At 48.9% G+C, this 23,944-nt stretch overlaps 1 protein-coding gene and 1 long non-coding RNA gene across 9 annotated transcripts in view; one reads left to right on the top strand and one right to left on the bottom strand.

Annotated features, from left to right (window-relative positions):
- The first annotated feature begins 6,375 nt into the window (after positions 1-6,375).
- ITPR1 (inositol 1,4,5-trisphosphate receptor type 1) overlaps positions 6,376-23,944 on the top strand; it is a 78,610-nt gene continuing 61,041 nt past the window's right edge. For 7 of the 8 annotated variants that reach the window (XR_013218468.1, XM_077276841.1, XM_077276836.1 and 4 more), the window contains exon 1: positions 6,376-6,503. The gene's annotated coding sequence lies outside the window, so the exon portion shown is untranslated. Of the gene's footprint in view, positions 6,504-19,392; positions 19,413-23,944 lie in introns of those variants that run through there. The other variant, XM_077276835.1, reaches the window with a different exon arrangement.
- LOC143787793 (uncharacterized) overlaps positions 14,987-23,944 on the bottom strand; it is a 120,533-nt gene continuing 111,575 nt past the window's right edge. The window contains exon 3 of the long non-coding RNA XR_013218471.1: positions 14,987-15,115. This is a non-coding gene — a long non-coding RNA (uncharacterized LOC143787793). The remainder of the gene's footprint in view (positions 15,116-23,944) is intronic.

Below are 23,944 nucleotides of genomic sequence, written 5' to 3'. Positions count from 1 at the left end.
AGTGCAGCCCCCCATGACCAGTGTCTATCACTTAGTGCAGCCCCCCCATGACCAGTGTCTATAACTTAGTGCAGCCCCCCATGACCAGTGTCTATAACTTAGTGTAGCCCCCCATGACCAGTGTCTATCACTTAGTGTAGCCCCCCATGACCAGTGTCTATCACTTAGTGTAGCCCCCCATGACCAGTGTCTATCACTTAGTGCAGCCCCCCATGACCAGTGTCTATCACTTAGTGTAGCCCCCCATGACCAGTGTCTATCACTTAGTGTAGCCCCCCATGACCAGTGTCTATCACTTAGTGCAGCCCCCCATGACCAGTGTCTATCACTTAGTGTAGCCCCCCATGACCAGTGTCTATCACTTAGTGTAGCCCCCCATGACCAGTGTCTATCACTTAGTGTAGCCCCCATGACCAGTGTCTATCACTTAGTGTAGCCCCCCATGACCAGTGTCTATCACTTAGTGTAGCCCCCCATGACCAGTGTCTATCACTTAGTGTATCCCCCCATGACCAGTGTCTATCACTTAGTGCAGCCCCCCCATGACCAGTGTCTATAACTTAGTGCAGCCCCCCATGACCAGTGTCTATAACTTAGTGTAGCCCCCCATGACCAGTGTCTATCACTTAGTGTAGCCCCCCATGACCAGTGTCTATCACTTAGTGTAGCCCCCCATGACCAGTGTCTATCACTTAGTGCATCCCCCCATGACCAGTGTCTATCACTTAGTGTAGCCCCCCATGACCAGTGTCTATCACTTAGTGTAGCCCCCCATGACCAGTGTCTATCACTTAGTGCAGCCCCCCATGACCAGTGTCTATCACTTAGTGTAGCCCCCCATGACCAGTGTCTATCACTTAGTGTAGCCCCCCATGACCAGTGTCTATCACTTAGTGCAGCCCCCCATGACCAGTGTCTATCACTTAGTGTAGCCCCCCATGACCAGTGTCTATCACTTAGTGTAGCCCCCCATGACCAGTGTCTATCACTTAGTGTAGCCCCCATGACCAGTGTCTATCACTTAGGGTACCGTCACACAGTGCCATTTTGATCGCTACGACGGTACGATTCGTGACGTTCTAGCGATATCGTTACGATATCGCAGTGTCTGACACGCAGCAGCGATCAGGGATCCTGCTGAGAATCGTACGTCGTAGCAGATCGTTTGGAACTTTCTTTCGTCGCTTGATCACCCGCTGACATCGCTGGATCGTTGTGTGTGACAGCGATCCAGCGATGTGTTCGCTTGTAACCAGGGTAAACATCGGGTAACTAAGCGCAGGGCCGCGCTTAGTAACCCGATGTTTACCGTGGTTACAAGCGTAAACGTAAAAAAAAACAAACAGTACATACTCACATTCCGGTGTCTGTCCTCCGGCGTCTTACCTTCTCTGCACTGTGAGCGTCTGCCGGCCAGAAAGCGAGCACAGCGGTGACGTCTGACGTCACCGCTCTGCTTTCCGGCTATGGTGCTTACACAGTGGAGAGAAGCAGAACTCCGGGGGACAGACACCGGAATGTAAGTATGTACTGTTTGTTTTTTTTTACGTTTACGCTGGTAACCAGGGTAAACATCGGGTTACTAAGCGCGGCCCTGCGCTTAGTTACCCGATGTTTACCCTGGTTACCCGGGGACTTTGGCATCGCTCCAGCGCCGTGATTGCAACGTGTGACCGCAGTCTACGACGCTGGAGCGATGCTTATACGACGCTGCGACGTCACGAATCGTGCAGTCGCAGCGATGAAAATTTCAATGTGTGACGGTACCCTAATGTCTGATGATGGGATCGCCTCTGATGTCTGATGATTGGATCGTCTCTGATGTCTGATGATAGGATCGTCTCTGATGATGTCATTGTCTCTGATGTCTGATGATGGAATCGTCTCTGATATCTGATGATAGGATCGTCTCTAATGTCTGATGATGGGATCGTCTCTGATGTCTGATGATAGGATCGTCTCTGATGTCTGATGATGGAATCGTCTCTGATGTCTGATGATGGAATCGTCTCTGATGTCTGATGACGGGATCGTGTCTGATGATATGATCGTCTCTGATGTCTGATGATTGGATCGTCTCTTATGTCTAATGATGGGATCGTCTCTGATGTCTGATGATAGGATCGTCTCTGATGTCTGATGATAGGATCGTGTCTGATGATGGGATCGTCTCTGATGTCTGATGATGGGATTGTCTCTGATGTCTGATGATAGAATCATCTCTGATGTCTGATTTTAGGATCGTCCCTGATTTCTGATGATGGGATCGTCCCTGATGTCTGATGATAGGATCGTCCCTGATTTCTGATGATGGGATCATCTCTTATGTCTGATGACTGGATCGTCCCTGATTTCTGATGATGGGATCGTCCCTGATGTCTGATGATAGGATCGTCCCTGATGTCTGATGATGGGATCGTCTCTGATTTCTGATGATGGGATCGTCCCTGATTTCTGATGATGGGATCGTCTCTGATGTCTGATGATGGGATCATCTCTGATGTCTGATGATGGGATTGACTCTGATGTCTGATGATGGGATCGTCTCTGCTGTCTGATGAAGGATTGTCTCTGATGATAGGATTGTCCCTGATTTCTGATGATGGGATCGTCCCTGATTTCTGATGATGGGATCGTCCCTGATTGATGATGGGATCGTCCCTGATGTCTGATGATGGGATCGTCCCTGATTTCTGATGATGGGATAGTCCCTGATGTCTGATGATGGGATCGTCCCTGATGTCTGATGATGGGATCGTCCCTGATTTCTGATGATGGGATAGTCCCTGATGTCTGATGATGGGATCGTCCCTGATGTCTGAAGATGGGATCGTCCCTGATGTCTGATGATGGGATCGTCTCTGATATCTGATGATAGGATCATCTCTGATGTCTGATGATAGGATCGTCTCTGATGTCTGATGATAGGATCGTCTCTGATGTCTGATGATAGGATCGTCCCTGATGTCTGAAGATGGGATCGTCTCCGATGAACACGAGACTTCACATCCGGTAATTCTCTCTCCAATTGTGGACCAGCCACCTCTAGACCTTGGATCTGGTCACTCACCTCAGTTATATCACATTTGCTTGCTGTGATTTCATAAACATCACAGTTTTATTGTAATCTTGGGAAGGAAAAAAAAAACAATTTGCCTGTGACACGTGCGGACCCCCAGGCAGATGCGGACCCCCTGGCGCTGGGTCTGCAGAATTACACAATCAGCATTTCAGATTGGTGCTGAACCGAACATTTTGTGGTGAATCAAATATAAATACATGGTGACTCCTCTCCGTCATGTTGTAAATAAATAGAGACAGAAGGAAGGTGATGGGGGAAAATGGAGGGGAACATGGAGGAGAACACGGAGGGCAACATGAAGGGGAACATGAAGGGCAACATGGAGGGGGGACATTGGGGGAACACTGGGGGGAATATGGAGCGGAACATGGAGGGTATCTGGTGCCATATAAAAACCGGATGACAGTAAATGTAACATCTCCCTGTTTGTGACACTTCCACATCTGCATCACGTGTGAGAATCACAGGGAATGTGAGAAGCAGTGACAGCTCTATGCCTAATGTAAAGACTTGTTACTTCTATTAATATGTCAGCACAGGATGCAAGCGAGGAGAAGAGCACAGGCATAGGACACCAGTGAAGAGCAGAGCGCAGGATGCAAGCGAAGAGCAGAGCGCAGGATGGAAGCGAAGAGCAGAGCACAGGATGGAAGCGAAGAGCAGAGTGCAGGATGGAAGCGAAGAGCAGAGTGCAGGATGGAAGCGAAGAGCAGAGTGCAGGATGGAAGCGAAGAGCAGAGTGCAGGATGGAAGCGAAGAGCAGAGTGCAGGATGGAAGCGAAGAGCAGAGTGCAGGATGGAAGCGAAGAGCAGAGTGCAGGATGGAAGCGAAGAGCAGAGTGCAGGATGGAAGCGAAGAGCAGGATGGAAGCGAAGAGCAGAGCGCAGGATGCAAGCGACGGAATCTCTGTACGACCATTATGCGACACTAATACAGGGGGAAGCTCTGTAGGATCATTACACGACACTACAACCCCTGGCAAAAATTATGGAATCACCGGCCTTGGAGGATGTTCATTCAGCTGTTTAATTTAGTAGAAAAAAATCCGATCACAGACATGGCACAAAACCATAAGTCATTTCAAATGGCAACTTTCTGGCTTTAAGAAACACTAAAAGAAATCAAGAACAAAAAAATGTTGTAGTCAGTAATGGTTACTTTTTTTAACCAAGCATAGGGGAAAAATTATGGAATCACTCAATTATGTGGGAAAAAATTATGGAATCATGAAAAACAAACATAACAAAAAAAAAACATCCAACACATCACTAGTATTTTGTTGCACCACCTCTGGCTTTTCTAACAGCTTGCAGTCGCTGAGGCCTGGACTTAATGAGTGTCACACAGGACTCTTCATCAGTCTGGCTCCAACTTTCTCTGATTGCTGTGGCCAGATCAGCTTTGCAGGTTGGAGCCTTGTCATGGCCATTTTCTTCAACTTCCACCAAAGATTTTCAATTGGATTGAGATCCGGACTATTTGCAGGCCATGACATTGACCTTATGTGCCTTTTTTCAAGGAATGTTTTCACAGTTTTTGCTCTATGGCAGGATGCATTATCATCTTGAAAAATGATTTCATCATCCCCAAACATCCTTTCAATTGATGGGATAAGAAAAGTATCCAAAATATCAACATAAACTTGTGCATTTATTGAAGATGTTATGACCGCCGTCTCCCCAGTGCCTTTACCTGACATGCAGCCCCATATCATCAATGACTGTGTAAATTTGCATGTTCTCTTCAGGCAGTCATCTTTATAAATCTCATTGGAACGGCATCAAACAGAAGTTCCAGCATCATCACCTTGCCCAACGCAGATTGGCGATTCATCACTGAATATGACTTTCATCCAGTCATCCACAGTCCACGACTGCTTTTCCTTAGCCCATTGTAACCTTGCTTTTTCTGTTTAGGTGTTAATGATGGCTTTCGTTTAGCTTTTCAGTATGTAAATCCTATTTCCTTTAGGCGGTTTCTTACAGTTCGGTCACAGACGTTGACTCCAGTTTCCACTCATTCGGTCCTCATTTGTTTTGTTGTGCATTTCCTGTTTTGGAGACATATTGCTTTAAGTTTCTGGTCTTGACGCTTTGATGTATTCCTTGGTCTACCAGTATGTTTGCCTTTAACAACCTTCCCATGTTGTTTGTATTTGGTCCAGATTTTAGACACAGTTGACTGTGAACAACCAACATCTTTTGCAACATTGCGTGATGATTTACCCCCTTTTAAGAGTTTGATAATCCTCTCCTTTGTTTCCATTGACATCTCTCGTGTTGGAGTCATGATTCATGTCAGTCCACTTGGTGCAGCAGCTCTCTAAGGTGTGATCGCTCCTTTTTAGATGCAGACTAATAAGCAGATCTAATTTGATGCAGGTGTTAGTTTTGGGTATGAAAATTTACAGGGTGACTCCATAATTTTTTCCTCAGCATTGAGTGATTCCATAATTTTTCCCTCTGCTTGGTTAAAAAAGGAACCATTACTGACTACCACATTTTTGTTCTTGATTTCTTCTAGTGTTTCTTAAAGCCAGAAAGTTGCCATTTGAACTGACTTTAGTTTCGTGCCATGTCTGTGATCTGCTTTTTTTCTACAAAATTAAACAACTGAATGAACATCCTCCAAGGCCGGTGATTCCATAATTTTTGCCAGGGGTTGTAATACTGGGGGAAGCTCTGTACGACCATTACACAACACTTTTTTCAATGGATCCGACTAGCATATCCAGATAATTGGATAAAAAAAAAATTGGAGCATGCTCAGTTGAAAAAAAAAATGGAATCTGGCGCTGGAATCCGTCATTTTACTTCATGACGTAAGGTCATCCTGCGCTAATACAAGTCTATGTGAAAAAACTGGATGCGGCGGCATCTTTCGCCGGATGCAGTTTTTTCAAATTTGCCGGATTGAGTCTGACGGTGAAAGACGGATGTGTGAAAGTAGCCTAGTTGGTGCTTTTACTGCAGGGTCTCATGTGAACATACCCAGAGTCGGTAGAGATCACCCAGATTTCTGTATGAAAACCCCGACTGCTCCTATCAGGCATCTGATCACCTGCTCAGGGGTTTGGTTGTTGTCTGGCCTCCAGAGTGGAGCATTATAAAAGTAGTGAAGTCCACAGCCCCCCATCATGTCCATTGTGATTGCTTGAGAAGCTATGTGCACCCCCTGTGCTGAGCCCTAGAAGTTTTCTCTAAACTTCATCCATGACGTCACCAGGCAGCAGCCAATCAGCGCTGGAGGAAAGTTGTCCCATCCTTCAAGTAACGGATCTGCCGCAGAGCATGCCGGGACGTGTAGTCAGCAGCGGAGGATGCAGGACTACAATCCCCGCAGCCCATATAAAGAGACGGCGCTGGGAGGCGGAGGACAGAGCCGGGGAGCGGAGCGCGGATGGAGCCGGAGCGGCGGAAGGTACTGGCGGCCCCTGAGCCTCGCAGCCCCCGTACAGCGCAGCCCCGTATGCACCGCTACCTGCCGCAGCCCCGTGTGTCTGAGCCTGCGCTCCTCTGCCGCTACATTGTATCGTTCCTGCGCTTCTCTGCCGCTACATTGTATCGTTCCTGCGGCTATAACCTAGGACATCGCCGGGGGCTGACAGCTGGGGGTCCTGTGAAGGGTTAATGTGTGCGGGCAGGTAGCGGGGCTCAGGTGGGCCCTGGGGGTGCACCATGTGGGGGCTGACAGCTGGGGGGCCCTGGGGGTGCACCATGTGGGGGCTGACAGCTGGGGGTGCACCATGTGGGGGCTGACAGCTGGGGGGCCCTGGGGGTGCACCATGTGGGGGCTGACAGCTGGGGGGCCCTGGGGGTGCACCATGTGGGGGCTGACAGCTGGGGGGCCCTGGGGGTGCACCATGTGGGGGCTGACAGCTGGGGGGCCCTGGGGGTGCACCATGTGGGGGCTGACAGCTGGGGGGCCCTGGGGGTGCACCATGTGGGGGCTGACAGCTGGGGGGCCCTGGGGGTGCACCATGTGGGGGCTCTCGGCTCCTTTCTCGGGTTATTTGTCTTCAGGTTTCAGACTTTGTTTATTCTTCAGAGATTTGTTTATTTTAGTGACATAAATGTTTCCCGAGGATCCGTCAGTTGTAGAATCCTCCTGTGCTGATCGGGTTTCCCAGAACCTTTAGGTCCTAATCCACCATAGAGATCCAGGGCCTGACACTGTGTAAGGCTACGTTCACATTAGCATTGTGCGACGCATGCGTCATGCGCCCCTATATTTAACATGGGGGCGCATGGACATGCGTTGCACTTGCGTTTTGTGACGCATGCATCACTGTGGCGCACGTGTCAGGGCGCAGAGGACGCAGCAAGTTGCATTTTTTTTTTTGTGCGTCCAAAATCAAGCAAAAAAAAGGACGCATGCGTCACAAAACAATGCGTTTTGCATGCGTTGTGCGTTTCGCTTCGCCAATGCGTCAACCGACACAACACACAACAACGCAAATGTGAACGTAGCCTAACACAGGCAGTCTGCTGCGGACACTACAACTCCCAGCATTCACTGATGGCCGGGAGCCGCTGGGGTAGATCTGATGTTGGAGTGTGTAATACTGGGACTACAAGTCTCAGCATGCACCGACAACCTGGATTCTTACCTGGTATGCTGCATTAAGGTCTAAACCCCCCACACCATTGGCATGTACGGGATCCCCCCCATATCCAGCATTGTAAGGGGTCTCCACTCTTAGTCCATGTTATCTTTATTAGTGTTAACTGAAAAAAAAACAACCCAGGTTATACCGGCTGTATATATATAATTATACACAGGAGATGCCCAGGTTATACCAGCTGTACATATATAATAATATTCAGGAGATGCCCGGGTTATACCGGCTGTACATATATAATTATATACAGGAGATGCCCAGGTTATACCGGCTGTACATATGTAATTATATACAGGAGATGTCCAGGTTATACCGGCTGTACATATATAATAATATACAGGAGGTGCCCAGGTTATACCGGCTGTACATATGTAATTATATACAGGAGATGTCCACGTTATACCAGCTGTACATATGTAATTATATACAGGAGATGCCCAGGTTATACCAGCTGTACATATATAATTATATACAGGAGATACCCAGGTTATACTGGCTGTACATATATAATTATATACAGGAGATACCCAGGTTATACCGGCTGTGCATATATAATTATATACAGGAGATGTCCAGGTTATACCGGCTGTACATATGTAATTATATACAGGAGATGTCCACGTTATACCGGCTGTACATATGTAATTATATACAGGAGATGCCCAGGTTATACCAGCTGTACATATATAATTATATACAGGAGATGCCCAGGTTATACCGGCTGTACATATATAATTATATACAGGAGATGCCCAGGTTATAGCAGCTGTATGTATATAATTATATACAGGAGACGCCCAGGTTATACCAGCTTTACGTATATAATTATATACAGGAGATGCCCAGGTTATACCGGCTGTACATATATAATTATACACAGGAGATGCCCAGGTTATACCGGCTGTACATATATAATTATATACAGGAGATGCCCAGGTTGTACCGGCTGTACGTATAGAACTATATACAGGAGATGCCCAGGTAATACCGGCTTGCTTTACATGAATGGTGCAAGTAAACGTGATCAGTTTCAGATGGTGTTAGATAATTGTGCATTTGTACTTTTTCTGACTGTTTTCAATGACCAATGTCCTGTGTGTTTTTTGTTTTTTTTTTGGCCATAATGTGGGGAAGGAAAAGGTTAATAAATTTCAGATCTTCGGGCTATGCTGGGAAATTTATATCTCTGATGCCGCAGTGAGTGCAGCTCTGGGGTATAATACAGGATGTAACTCAGGATCAGTAATGTAATGTATGTACACAGTGACTGCACCAGCAGAATAGTGAGTGCAGCTCTGGGGTATAAGGGTATGTGCACACGATGCAGATTTAGTGCAGAATTGGTGCAGAACTGCAGCAGATTTTTCTGCTGCAGAAACGCTGCAGAACTGCACTGTGATTTACAGTACAATGTAAATCAATGGGAAAAAAAAAAAGCTGTGCACATGGTGCAGAAAAATCTGCACAGAAACGCTGCAGATTTCAAAGAAGTGCACGTCGCTTCTTTTGTGCAGTTCTGCAGCGTTTCTGCTGCAGATTTTTCTGCACCATGTGCACAGCTTTTTTTTTTCCCATTGATTTACATTGTACTGCACAGAAACTGCACAGAAACTGCATAGAATCTGCGCAGAAACTGCATAGAATCTGCATAGAATCTGCGCAGAATCTGCATAGAATCTGCATAGAATCTGCATAGAATCTGCATAGAAACTGCATAGAAACTGCATAGAAACTGCATAGAAACTGCATAGAATCTGCGCAGAAACTGCATAGAATCTGCACAGAAACTGCATAGAATCTGCACAGAAACTGCATAGAATCTGCGCAGAAACTGCATAGAATCTGCGCAGAATCTGCGCAGAATCTGCATAGAATCTGCATAGAATCTGCATAGAATCTGCATAGAATCTGCATAGAAACTGCATAGAAACTGCATAGAATCTGCGCAGAAACTGCATAGAAACTGCACAGAAACTGCATCAAATCTGCAGATGCAGATTTAGTGCAGAAAATTCTGCACCACATTTCCTACGTGTGCACATAGCCTAATACAGGATGTAACTCAGGATCAGTAATGTAATGTATGTACACAGTGACTGCACCAGCAGAATAGTGAGTGCAGCTCTGGGGTATAATACAGGATGTAACTCAGGATCAGTAATGTAATGTATGTACACAGTGACTGCACCAGCAGAATAGTGAGTGCAGCTCTGGGGTATAATACAGGATGTAACTCAGGATCAGTAATGTAATGTATGTACACAGTGACTGCACCAGCAGAATAGTGAGTGCAGCTCTGGAGTATAATACAGGATGTAAGTCAGGATCAGTAATGTAATGTATGTACACAGTGACTGCACCAGCAGAATAGTGAGAGCAGCTCTGGGGTATAATACAGGACGTAACTCAGGATCAGTAATGTAATGTATGTACACAGTGATTGCACCAGCAGAATAGTGAGTGCAGCTCTGGGGTATAATACAGGATGTAACTCAGGATCAGTAATGTAATGTATGTACACAGTGACTGCACCAGCAGAATAGTGAGTGCAGCTCTGGGGTATAATACAGGATGTAACTCAGGATCAGTAATGTAATGTATGTACACAGTGACTGCACCAGCAGAATAGTGAGTGCAGCTCTGGAGTATAATACAGGATGTAAGTCAGGATCAGTAATGTAATGTATGTACACAGTGACTGCACCAGCAGAATAGTGAGAGCAGCTCTGGGGTATAATACAGGACGTAACTCAGGATCAGTAATGTAATGTATGTACACAGTGACTGCACCAGCAGAATAGTGAGTGCAGCTCTGGAGTATAATACAGGATGTAACTCAGGATCAGTAATGTAATGTATGTACACAGTGACAGAACCAGCAGAATAGTGAGTGCAGCTCTGGGGTATAATACAGGATGTAACTCAGGATCAGTAATGTAATGTATGTACACAGTGACTGCACCAGCAGAATAGTGAGTGCAGCTCTGGGGTACTATATAGTAGTAGGTTATTGATCGTTGCCGACTACTGAGCTGAACTTGTTACAGAGTCTCCTTCGCTTAGGACTTTGTAAACGACTGTTCTATAGATATCTGCAGGACTACAAGGCTCAACATGCTGTTGCTCGGAGTTGTTTGTACTTGTGGTACCCCTGACTGTTTCCCAGTGCCGGTCTCCGCCTCCTTTCTCCGCCGCCTGCCTCCTTTCTCCGCACTCCTCCTGATTTTTCTATTTATAGGATCACAAGACATTATTGTAACCACGTTGAGGAGTATATTTTCTCTCAGTCACCTTCCTCCTCTGCGTTCTGCACCATCTGGAAGCTGCACACGCCACTGGCTCGGATAATGCTGCTCCGTGGAGGTGAAGAGTAACCTTTGCTCGCTCCTCGTGCTGGGGGCTCCTTTGGCTTTGTTGGAGGAGTTCTCTGTCCAGCGACTCCTCGGGTCTATAGAAACTGATTTATTTTGTTTTCTTAAAGTTGTGAGTGTGTTATAACAGTGCTGGAGCGTTATAAGAGGCGCTGGAGAAATGTGACCAAGTGCAGATTATGGGGCCCTGAGGTTTACACCTCCTGTCGCCTGCCTTCTTTACAGATTACTGCAGGCAGGGGACCAGCTACAATAAGTGCAGGGGTTGCGATCACATCTGGAGCCTAAGGGGGCCAAAAGGTGTCTCTGGCCTGTATGAAAAGACCACTACTATTAAAGACTTGTAATAGTTGGGGGGGCCCTGTTGGCCCTTTTGCATTGAGGCTGTCAAATCATCCTCCATTAAAGTAGGACCTCCAGCCGTGAACATGTAATTACAACAAGAGATCTGATGAGAAGCAGCCTCCAAGTTTAGGATTAATATGTTCAGAGGCAGAGAAGTGCAAAGGTTTCCTCAGTTCAAAGGGTTGATCTCAGATACTCTAGATCCAGTGCTCAGTGATAAATATTGGGGGTGTGCATCAATCAGATACTTATGGGAGATATATTTTGGTCTTTGTAGTGAAGGAATGAACATAATGCGTTCATTCACATCACTGTAAGGCCATTGTAACCCCTCCAACTTGACATCGCTTTGATGGATGATGCTATCCATGCCATATTTCATCTCTATAGAAAGTTAATATTGTGATGGGAAACATGATGACAATATCTACCGCCTGGGACCTCCAGGGGTGACAATATCCTTAAAGTTGGAGCTCTCAAGCGTTTAAAAGCCCTAGCACATCCCACGACCAGCCCCCATATAAGCTCACCAATAGGTGGTATGTGTGGATAATCTTTAATGAAAATCAGAGTGTTAGTTTCTATCATTTGTCAGTCCTGGAAGACAGTTCTGTGGTCTTTGTTTCCTAACATTAGTAGTACCTCCCTCTGCTAAGCTCTAAGCCATTTCTGAGACCTTGGGTTTAGTAAGTCCCTTTTTATTTTATGTGGTTGTGTATACTGTATTGTTTTGTTTCCTCTTTGTATATCTTTAAAAACACTGCCTAGCTTTCCAAATTAAATATATATAAATTGTAATAGCTCTGTTCCTCTTAGGCTTCTTTCACACTAGCGTCGGGCTCGGCCCGTCGCGGTGCGTCGGGCCGAGGTTCCCGACGCTAGCGTTGTCTCCGCGCGCACAACGGGTGCAGCGGATGCATTTTTCCAGCGCATCCGCTGCCCCATTGTGAGGTGCGGGGAGGTGGGGGCGGAGTTCCGGCCGCGCATGCGCGGTCAGAAAAAGCGGACCGTCGGGAGCAAAAAAACGTTACATGTAATGTTTTTTGGTCCCGACGGTCCGCCACAGCACGGCGCAACCGTCGCACGACTGTTGCGACGTGTGTCATTGCGTCGCTAATGTTAGTCAATGCAGAAAAAACGCATCCTGCAAGCACTTTTGCAGGATGCGTTTTTTCGGCAAAACGACGCATTTGCGACGTATTGCAGTTAACGCTAGTGTGAAAGAGGCCTTATTCTGTAAACCGCACCCTGTAGCCGTATGTTAGCTGTAATGGATGTCCAATCGGCCTGGATAAACGATTGGTGGTGGCAGCTAGTTGTTCCTTCTGTTGTTGTGGCTCTGGTAGTGACCGTACCGGGATATGGAGATATATGTATAGTAATCCATGTGTTGGAATCGGAGGTGTATATACCAGACGCTCACTGTGAGTTTCCCAATAATGGCCTAGTGGTGGAAGCGGCTTCAACCATCACTCGTCAATTGTGTCATTATCCTGATGCTTGGAGGCAAAGGAGCTTTGCCCCTGACAAATTGGTGGGATCTGCGTGATCTCTGCGATGTTCTTCCTGACAACTGATGACGGGGATTAGTAGTCTGCAGCAGAGTAGAGATTTGCAGGACCCTGGTCAGACATGAACACTGTTTTCCTTGGCGGCCAGACCAGAGCTGTGTCCACTCACTTGACCGGCAATGGAATATTGGTGTCCTGGGTGCCTCTTGTGGTACCTGAGGCTCAGGATGACCCTGGAGGTTGTCTGTGCCCCGGTCCAGCTGCCTCCTGTGCACACGGTGACGTCTGACCAGAGTCCGGCAAATCTTTTTGCTTAACCCGTAATGTGCAGTAAATGGCACCGACAGTCTGGCTGATTCCGGAGTTATCACATCTGTTTGCTGTCAATGAGGGGAAATGTTAAAGGTGATATTTTTGAGAATAACCATTATGGACCAGAGACAATTTTCTGATTGCTGGGACCCCCGGTGATCTGGAGTGTGGGGCTGGGACCCCCGGTGATCTGGAGTGTGGGGCTGGGACCCCCGGTGATCTGGAGTGTGGGGCTGGGACCTGCATGGATCAGATGTTCGGCTTTCACACCATTCATTGTCTATGAGACTGTCAGGTTCAGCGCTCGGTTGTTTCCCAGCAGTGTCGTAGACGATGAATGAGGTGGTTGGTTTTTTTTGTTTGTTTTGTTTTTTTCCCCCTCATCCACATGAATGGGCAAAAAAAAAACACTGAAATAATTTCCAGGCTGCAGATCTGAGAAAACACTTTAACTAAAATCCGCAAAGAAAAATCAGCCGTGTGAGTTTAGAAATGTAATTCCCCGCTGATGCTGTGTGAACACGTCCGCACTTGTTTTACTACTTTGGAAGCTGAGTGATGACTGCCGTACTATCATTTGTCACATAGGGGTGATCAACTATATTAATATTAATTATCTCTCCTCCAGTTTAATATAAACTGACAAATTGGAGTCCAGGCAGCAGATTATAGCTATAAATGGCTGTCCGGGTTGTGAGTCAAGTGGGCGGTCCTTATCAGTGACTGACAGCTTTCCTTGTACAAGTGTTTAGTCCTAGCTATCAATAACCACATGATGATGAGCAGAGGGTTAAATGAATATTTTTGCCCAGAGCTATAGTTCAGTGTTCTCCGCTCCGCAGACTGGAAATGCACTGCAATGTGATGGGTTCCCCTTAAAATGCATTTAATTGTGGTTACAACTATTTGCAACAATGTTTCATTTGTGTTTCAGCACTTTCCTTCTGTAGCCTCTGTGATGCGCTGTCACTTGCTGGCTACAGAATGAGTTGACTGAGAACCTGCCAGTGAGCTCCTTCTATAGGACCCCGCTCGGCACAACTGCAGCCGTGTACACGGTGTGATGTCTCTGCAGCTCTCAGTGTTTTATCGTAAATGATCTGTGGTTTCCCAATGCTGCTCCAGGTGATTGACAGGTCTCTAGCAGCGCTGGGAAGAGACCGGAGGGGAGCGGCGACGGACTAATCCGGGCTCCGCTATAGTAGCCATATTGTCTCCAACACCTGCCTGTGACTGGTGCAGCAGGAATTGTGACCGCTTCAAATTTGATTTGAGGGGGAACAAAAAGCCAACAGAAGCCAATAGGTTCCCCTAGCTTACCTCACCCTCCCCAGGTCCAATGTGATGATGGTGCAGAGCAGTGACTAGAGCTGGAGTGACAGAGGCTTCAGATCTACCATAGCTCTTCAGCCTCCTTTTGTATATAAACTCAAACTCTGACTTGTCAGTAACGGATGAGCGGACTCTGAGATATAGATATATAGAGATATAGCTTTATTTTAGTTTATGGGTTGCATGTGTGGTTTCTTTTCAGCCACGTGCTGGATTATTGGTCGTTCTGGATTATCGGCCCCCTGGTCCCATCTGACGCTGCCTGCTCCATACTCTTCCCAGAATCTGCTCCTCTGGAGTTCTGCAGAGTAACAATTAATGTGACTCGATCATCACCCGGGGTCTATTCCTGGGATGTGAATTCTAGGAATGTCATGCCATAAATAGGACGTTTCATCAAATCTGTGCCAGCCGATGTGTGATTACAGCCCGCGCTGCGCAGGATGCGAGGCGGCCACTTCTCCGACCACCGCTCCCCACAGGACTGAACCTCCGAGCCTTGGAAAAGAGGTCACTGTCCTGCGCTGGAGCTGCGCTCCCCTGTGATCATGGAAGACGACACGTTACAGATCGCGGAGGGTCCCAGTGTCATCAGCGTACACCCTGCCCCAATATACAGGATCTCTGCTTGTCAGTGGGAATCTGTGTTTACATTCAGAGGCTGCTCCGACCCATTCACACAACACTGGTGTCAGGACCCGGATCCTCTGGGATAAATCCTATTACTAATAGTCAGCAGAATAGTGAGTGCAGCTCTGGAGGATAATACAGGATGTAACTCAGGATCAGTAATGTAATGTATGTACACAGTGACTGCACCAGCAGAATAGTGAGTGCAGCTCTGGGGTATAATACAGGATGTAACTCAGGATCTGTAATGTAATGTATGTACACAGTGACTGCACCAGCAGAATAGTGAGTGCAGCTCTGGAGTGTAACGTGTGATCATGGTGAGCAGAGCAGCCCTGCAGATGATGTTTTCTGAGATATTTCAGTATTTGTCGGATGCGCTTCGCTCTTGTTGTTCTGCGTCTCTCGCCCTCCGTGGATTGTTCTGCCGCTCTTGTCGTACGTTGGTGCACGGACTCGTGCGCTGCGTTTCCGGTGCCCTTGGCCTTGATGTGAAGTTTTGCCGATGATGCATTGCTGGCGCTATTTGCTGCCGGATGAACCTCTTTGGTGCTGAGCAGTTTCTGACCTTCGTGTCCTATTTGAGTTAATGTTTCAATGAATTCAGCACCTGAGGTGACGGATTCGGCGGAGCCTCGTTTGCTAACGACTTGTTAATTAGATGGCGTCCTCCTCCTCTCGCAGCTGTGATGCGTTGTGGCTTTTTTTTTTTTTCTCCTTCGTTGCTCTGATAGAAATGTTTTCAGCCTAATTTGGTGATGGGGTAAGTAGGGCAGAGGGTTGTGCTGCCGACTCGTCTCCGGGAAGGAGGATCTGAGTCTGGCAGCAGGGAGGCGTCCTGTGCGGCACATTGTAAGCGGCTCCTTCCTGGCCCGTCATCTCCAGCTGCCATCAGCAGAGGCCTTAACGCTGCAGCCGATCACACACATTCGATGGCTGTCGGTCAGCCTTTTCCCGTACACACTGGAGCGTTCCTCCGGCTGAGTGCTGCTGTGCTCACATCTGCTCCTCTTGGGGACAACCATACAATCTGCCATCTATCGGACCTGGGTGATGGACTCAGTCGGCCGGTGCCCCATACACATCAGCCGAACCTGTCGATATCGGCGCGTTTGGCCGACATTAGTCTCAGTGTTGGAGGCTTAAGGCTGCACTTCTTACCTTTTTTACATTCTTGTCCAGGATTGGGGAATCGTCTCCTTGTGCGCCACCCCTGTGTGCAGGTTGTGTGTGGTATTGCAGCTCTGAAGCCTTCATCTTGACAGAGCTGAGCTGCAGTACCAGAGACACCCTGAAGATGACGGTGGCACTGGTTTTGTTTTTCTGATGACTAAATCAGTGTTTTGTTTTTTGTTTTTTTTTCTTATCTAGTATCATAGAATGAATCCACATCTGACCTCTAATTATCAGATAAAAGAAGCTTGGTGCAGCCACTGCTATGAGAGAACCCCCAGTGACATGCATTTGCTCTGATGGGTCACGTAACTACGGTAAATAGGGCTGCCCATTTTAAGGAGGCTATAGACACCCTGATGGTTTTTGCTTGAACCAACCATTGACCACACAAGAAAACCACCACAACAATCCATTAATGCTGCGTTCACATTAGCGGCGGGCGCCGCTGCGGCGCCGCATGCGTCATGCGCCCCTATATTTAACATGGGGGCGCATGGACATGCGTCGCACTTGCGTTTTGCGCCGCATGCGTCGCTGCGGCGTCCGGGCGCAGAGGACGCGGCAAGTTGCATTTTTGCTGCGTCCAAAATCAATTAAAAAAAGGACGCATGCGGCGCAAAACGCAGCGTTGTGCATGCGTTTTGCTGCGTTTTTGTTTGCGTTGTGCGCTGCGGCGCCGACGCTGCGGCGCACAACGCAAATGTGAACGTAGCATAAAGTCGGTCACCGTGAAGGACGGACATCGCATTGCTTGAAGATTCACGGAGGACGTGCTCAGTGTTACCAATGTTGGATGACATTCACCTCTGTTCTCTTCCGTTTCTCCACTTAATATCTAAAATCCATGTCTATACAAGAATGTGCCGGGAGCCACCACTAGGGGGAGCTCACTGCATGCTGGTTTACAGTGCTAGCCAATGTGACCTCAGTATGCAGTGAGCTCCCCCTGGTGGTGGCTGCGGGAATGTTGTCTTTGATATTCCGGTTTAGCCCTGTATTGGAAAACAACCGGACTTATAATAAAGTTCAGTGCGGATTGTTATTTCAGCAGCCGACGAAGGATTGCACTGCTGCTTTTTGGGTGACAAAGGACCTGGACTCCTGCTCCATATTCCAGGGTTTGACTTGGAATTTATTATGCAGAATGTATGTGGTGTAATAAGAAGAATCCTAACATGTCGTTCTTGTGGAGTCTGAAGGCTGCATTGTGTAATCTAGCTGGAAGCAAGTGCGGTCGGCGCCGAGTAAAGGAGGCACATAAGGTGCTCGCAAATCTGAGTGACGGTTACTAGAAATATCTCAGGAGCTGCGGAATAATTTGGATGTTTTGGGTGCTTTAATTATGCACCAGGTGGCTGTAGCAACCCTCTGTACCTCCAACATGGCTGCCTAATGGAAACTTCTTCTATAAATCTTGGCTCCTAAAGAAACAGTCCAACCTAAATATTGGTGACCAGTAACTGGGTCCATAATGTATCCCCTTGGGAAGGTCTCATGGTGACATGTCTATGGCTTTTCTTTAAGCTCTGGGGGCTACCTCGCCTTTGCCTTGGGGCTCTCCTTTGTCTGGGACTCCCTTTCCTTTGGTTTGGGGTGCTCCTTTGCCCTGGGCTCCCTCTCCTTTGCCCTGGGGCTCCCTCTCCTTTACCTTGTGGCGCTCCTTTGCCCTGGGGCTCCCTCTCCTTTGGCTTGGGGTGCTCCTTTGCCCTGGGACTCCCTCTCCTTTGGTTTGGGGTGCTCCTTTGCCCTGGGGCTCCCTCTCCTTTGCCTTGTGGCGCTCCTTAGCCCTGGGGCTCCCTCTCCTTTTGGTTTGGGGCGCTCCTTTGCCCTGGGCTCCCTCTCCTTTTGGTTTGGGGCGCTCCTTTGCCCTGGGCTCCCTCTCCTTTGCCTTGGGGCGCTCCTTTGCCCTGGGGCTCCCTCTCCTTTGGCTTGGGGCGCTCCTTTGCCCTGGGGCTCCCTCTCCTTTGGCTTGGGGCGCTCCTTTGCCCTGGGGCTCCCTCTCCTTTGGCTTGGGGCGCTCCTTTGCCTGGGGCTCCCTCTCCTTTGGTTTGGGGCGCTCCTTTGCCCTGGGGCTCCCTCTCCTTTTGGTTTGGGGCGCTCCTTTGCCCTGGGCTCCCTCTCCTTTGCCTTGTGGCGCTCCTTTGCCCTGGGGCTCCCTCTCCTTTGGCTTGGGGCGCTCCTTTGCCCTGGGGCTCCCTCTCCTTTGGTTTGGGGCGCTCCTTTGCCCTGGGGCTCCCTCTCCTTTGGTTTGGGGCGCTCCTTTGCCCTGGGCTCCCTCTCCTTTGCCTTGTGGCGCTCCTTTGCCCTGGGGCTCCCTCTCCTTTTGGTTTGGGGCGCTCCTTTGCCCTGGGCTCCCTCTCCTTTGCCTTGTGGCGCTCCTTTGCCCTGGGGCTCCCTCTCCTTTGGCTTGGGGCGCTCCTTTGCCCTGGGGCTCCCTCTCCTTTGGTTTGGGGCGCTCCTTTGCCCTGGGGCTCCCTCTCCTTTGGTTTGGGGCGCTCCTTTGCCCTGGGGCTCCCTCTCCTTTGGTTTGGGGCGCTCCTTTGCCCTGGGGCTCCCTCTCCTTTGGCTTGGGGCGCTCCTTTGCCCTGGGCTCCCTCTCCTTTGGCTTGGGGCGCTCCTTTGCCCTGGGGCTCCCTCTCCTTTTGGTTTGGGGCGCTCCTTTGGTTTGGGGCGCTCCTTTGGTTTGGGGCGCTCCTTTGCCTGGGGCTCCCTCTCCTTTGGCTTGGGGCACTCCTTTGCCTGGGGCTCCAGCTGGCTAGTGATCAGCCCCTTCTCAAAGGACATATTTTTTATTTTTTTTTTTCTTTCGGTTGCAGAAGGTTTTTAGTTCCCAGTTCAGAGGTTGTGGTGCATTCATGGTTTCTGTCCGGGCTGCAGACATCTGCGCTGTTGGGTTTTTGTTTGCTGACCGGACCCCCTGACTCTGATCTTCCACCTTTTTGTAGGAATGAGATGTCCCTGGATATATAACCTGTATATAATGTGCGACTTATTGGCTGAGAATGGATCATGACCGGACTCGCATGGAAAGGTAAATTCTGGCAGGGAGATGGTTCCTCCATGGTTCTGCATGTTGTAGGTGTTGGCCTGAGGGTGCAGATTTTGTATACATTTTTTTTTTTTTTTTTTTTTTCTTCATCGTTCTTTAGCAATCTGAAATGTGCAGTGTAGGAGGAGGAGAACGCTGGCTCTTCGCGGCTCCAAATATCCGGGACACCGCCGGTATTAATATCTATTCCAGTCTGCCCAGTTAGATATCGTTTTTGGAAATTAGGGCAAATATTTGGGGCCAGTAAAGTAGGGCGAGTGCTGGGGCTGTGGGGACTGCAGAGCCTCCTCATCAGGGTGCGGATTGGGGGTCCGGAGGGTGACTCTTTGGAGGTGACTGGAGGATGAGACGTGAAGTCACTGATGGATGAATCTGCAGCGAGTATCTTTTCCTCTCAGCGGTTCCTGGATTCTCCCCATGTTCCAGCCTCGCGGAGCCCTTGTGCCATTGACCGTCGCCTTCCCGTGGATTCAGCCTACGTGTCCATTCTGTGGAGGCGCGTGGACAAGTGTCTTGGCCAACCATGATGGACTATTTGTAACCCGCTCTGGCCTCCTGTCAGCGCTGAGCGTTCGTCCTCTCCGGAGACTGACACACGGGGACACGGCCATTATCTCCTTGTCCGGGAGAATCGGCCGCAGAGGCGAATATTGGCCGCTCCTCTGTGACAGATTGTACTGAGCAACATCCTAGTGACAGACTGCAGAGCCGTCACCTGGAAGCGCAGAGCAGCTCGCCCCATCTGCTCCGCACGTCTCACCAACGTGTTCATGTAAAGTTCTGCCCCGAGCCGGAGCTGACCTCCATAAACTGCAGGGTAGAGGGGGGTCTCCAACCTGACCAGAGTATAATGTGTACAGTGACTGCATCAGCAGAATAGTGAGTGCAGCTCTGGAGTATAATACAGGATGTAACTCAGGATCAGTAATGTAATGTATGTACACAGTGAGTGCACCAGCAGAATAGTGAGCGCAGCTCTGGGGTATAATACAGGATGTAACTCAGGATCAGTAAGGTAATGTATGTACACAGTGACTGCACCAGCAGAATAGTGAGTGCAGCTCTGGAGTATAATACAGGAGGTAACTCAGGATCAGTAATGTATGTACACAGTGAGTGCACCAGCAGAATAGTGAGTGCAGCTCTGGAGTATAATACAGGAGGTAACTCGGGATCAGTAATGTATGTACACAGTGACTGCACCAGCAGAATAGTGAGTGCAGCACTGGAGTATAATACAGGAGGTAACTCAGGATCAGTAATGTAATGTATGTACACAGTGACTGCACCAGCAGAATAGTGAGTGCAGCTCTGGAGTATAATACAGGATGTAACTCAGGATCAGTAATGTAATGTATGTACACAGTGACTGCACCAGCAGAATAGTGAGTGCAGCACTGGAGTATAATACAGGAGGTAACTCAGGATCAGTAATGTAATGTATGTACACAGTGACTGCACCAGCAGAATAGTGAGTGCAGCTCTGGGGTATAATACAGTATAGGTGATGATATACACTACCTTCCCTGGATATGATGGTAAATGTGGTTGACTGTAGCGGTTGAATATATAACGCTGGAGGTAAAACTACAGAGCGCGTGTTGCTCGCACCTCGTACCCATATCATCACCGTTCTCACCACTTCAGGCATAACGACACCTTCTGTCACCTGATCGCCGCGGATGACTTGCTGTTCTCATACTGATATGTATCGGTTATGCTGGTACATGGGGGCGAGCTTCCCACATTTGGATATCTGTGACCTACAATGGTTGTAAAGTCTCCCTTTGTGTAAAACTACAACCCCCATCGTGCCCCAGGTGCAGGTTGCGGACTATAATTAAACCTTGTTACTTTGTATCTCTGCAGCTTTTTTTCTTTTTTGACCCTTTCATTATTCTCTTCCTACAGCCGAGCACTAAATCTGCAGAATAGAAACCTGCCAGATGCCGCTGAAATCAATAGTCCTCCGCTGACGGCCATGGTCGCCCGCGGCGGCTGCATTCATGCTGTACATCTGTCTATAGATCACGGTTTGCTCTGATTTTCCTGATCCGTCTTCACATGTAGACACTTTCTATATTCTGCAGCTACAGGCGGCCGCTCATTACTATGGTGACAACAGATGACCCCCACCATGAGACCCTCGTGACGACACGTTTACTGCATCCAGTGGTTCCCAGTGTAATGTCAGCAGCGATCAATGTGAGAATGTGATTGGGATGGCTTACGTTGTAGGAGACCCCCGTACCCTGCAGTCCACCAAGATGGAAACCTGCCTGGCTGCATCTGGAGCCCAAAAACTGCACCAACCTAATGCTTCTCACAAGTGCCCCTGCTTCACTGTTCATTTGATCTGGCGGCTGCTGCTTTCCCTCCCTCTGGCGGCTGCTGCTTTCCCTCCCTCTGGCGGCTGCTGCTTTCCCTCCCTCTGGCGGCTGCTGCTTTCCCTCCCTCTGGCGGCTGCTGCTTTCCCTCCCTCTGGCGGCTGCTGCTTTCCCTCCCTCTGGCGGCTGCTGCTTTCCCTCCCTCTGGCGGCTGCTGCTTTCCCTCCCTCTGGCGGCTGCTGCTTTCCCTCCCTCTGGCGGCTGCTGCTTTCTCTCCCTCTGGCGGCTGCTCTGGCCGATCAGCGGTCGGACCAATGACCTCTAGATCTAGTTCTCGAGTACAGATGGTGTCTCTTCATCAGGCCATCCCTATTACCTTCTGGACATTTATGGTCGATCCTGATGTGAGGGTCCCGGCGGTGAGACCTGTATCGGAGTGCTGCACAGCCTCCTAGCCAGGCGGACAGATAACTGGGGGTGCGGGGTAGTCTTCCCGATCCATTGTCTGCAGCAGTCACCCCCGAACTCTTACCTTGAAAGCCGCATTCAGCTCTGAAGGTCACGAGTCAAATCCTAACTAGTCCCCAGTATTGGTATAATGATGGCTGGAGTTTCCTTGTGCATCATCCGGGGGTCCCGCTACCCCCCCCCCCCCTCTGTCTTTGCACCAGGCTTTCCCTCCAAGTGTCGCATCCAGCTTCAGTCGCCTCTTACTGTATCTTACAGAATCCTCCTATCTCCAGTTGGCGACCGATCGATGGGAGCCGGCACCCAGGAAAGCCCCCTGGAGTGTGAGCGGCTGTCACTGGGGGTTTGGCTGCCAATGCGAGTGACATCTGCCCACCCGGGTCACTCATTGGCTGCAGGTGGACGAGGGATCGGACAGCGGAGACCTCCTAGCATGTGTCCACCTTATGGGGGAACGTCTATTTGGGGTCGGATGTCTCTTCTCGGTGAGCGGAGCTAAATCATCCTGATCACCAGCTAGATGGACTGGATGTCAATATTTATTTTTGTTGCCTGTGTGACGCCATGAATTCCACAGCACGTTACAGACATCTGTCCCCAATGGGGCTCAGTCTAGATCCTGTATCTGGAGTATAGGAAGAAACCAGAGAATCTGGATGAAACGCACATGAACATACACACTCCTTGTAGATGTCATCCTTGGTGGGATTTGACCCCCAGCGCTTCAACAATGCTACCTACTGAGCCACCGTGCTGATATATATTAGTACTGAGCCACCATGCTGCACTATATATAGTAGTGTTGACCACTGAGCCACCGTGCTGCTCTATATATAGTATTGTTGGCCACTGAGCCACCGTGCTGCTCTATATATAGTAGTGTTGCCCACTGAGCCACCGTGCTGCTCTTTATATAGTAGTGTTGCCCACTGAGCCACCGTGCTGCTCTATATATAGTATTGGCCACTGAGCCACCGTGCTGCTCTATATATAGTAGTGTTGCCCACTGAGCCACCGTGCTGCTCTTTATATAGTAGTGTTGCCCACTGAGCCACCGTGCTGCTCTATATATAGTAGTGTTGACCACTGAGCCACCGTGCTGCTCTTTATGTAGTAGTGTTGCCCACTGAGCCACCGTGCTGCTCTATATATAGTAGTGTTGACCACTGAGCCACCGTGCTGCAATACTTGGTTATTTCTCCAGAACCAGTGTGTGCACAACCAGATCTGCTCCTCTGTGCGGCGTACCTCACCAGTCCCCATCTGCAGACATGATTCATACACCGGGTAGTCAGCCGGGGGCCACAGGCTGGTGTCATGTGTCCATCAGGAGGGATCCGGGATCCTTGAAGTAGTGGCGTATTGGGTCTGAATGGGTTTTCTGCACCCGGTGTCATTTAGTAACAGCAAACAGAGATCTTAACTGGTTTCCATTCCAAATCCTTCATTAGATGGCTGCAGAACTTTCCATTGATCACGAAAAGTTGTTCTCCCGTCGCAGTAGTAAGGAAAACTTGCTGATCGGAGTGATGGTGTCAGTGCGCAAACTCCATTGTCAATGGGACTGCGAAAAATAGCAAAGTGCTGCACTCTTAGAGATCTTGTAGAAGCAAAGAAGCGGAGGATGAGCGTTCACACCTGGGCTTCAGAGCTGCAGTCGCTGAGGTCCCAGTACTCAGAGTTCTGAATTAAGGAGATATAGGGGGTTTTTTTTGTGTT

This window comes from Ranitomeya variabilis, chromosome 8, assembly GCF_051348905.1.
Source record: "Ranitomeya variabilis isolate aRanVar5 chromosome 8, aRanVar5.hap1, whole genome shotgun sequence".
NCBI classification, from domain to species: Eukaryota; Metazoa; Chordata; class Amphibia; order Anura; family Dendrobatidae; genus Ranitomeya; species Ranitomeya variabilis.
This window is presented reverse-complemented; position numbering and strand designations above follow the sequence as displayed.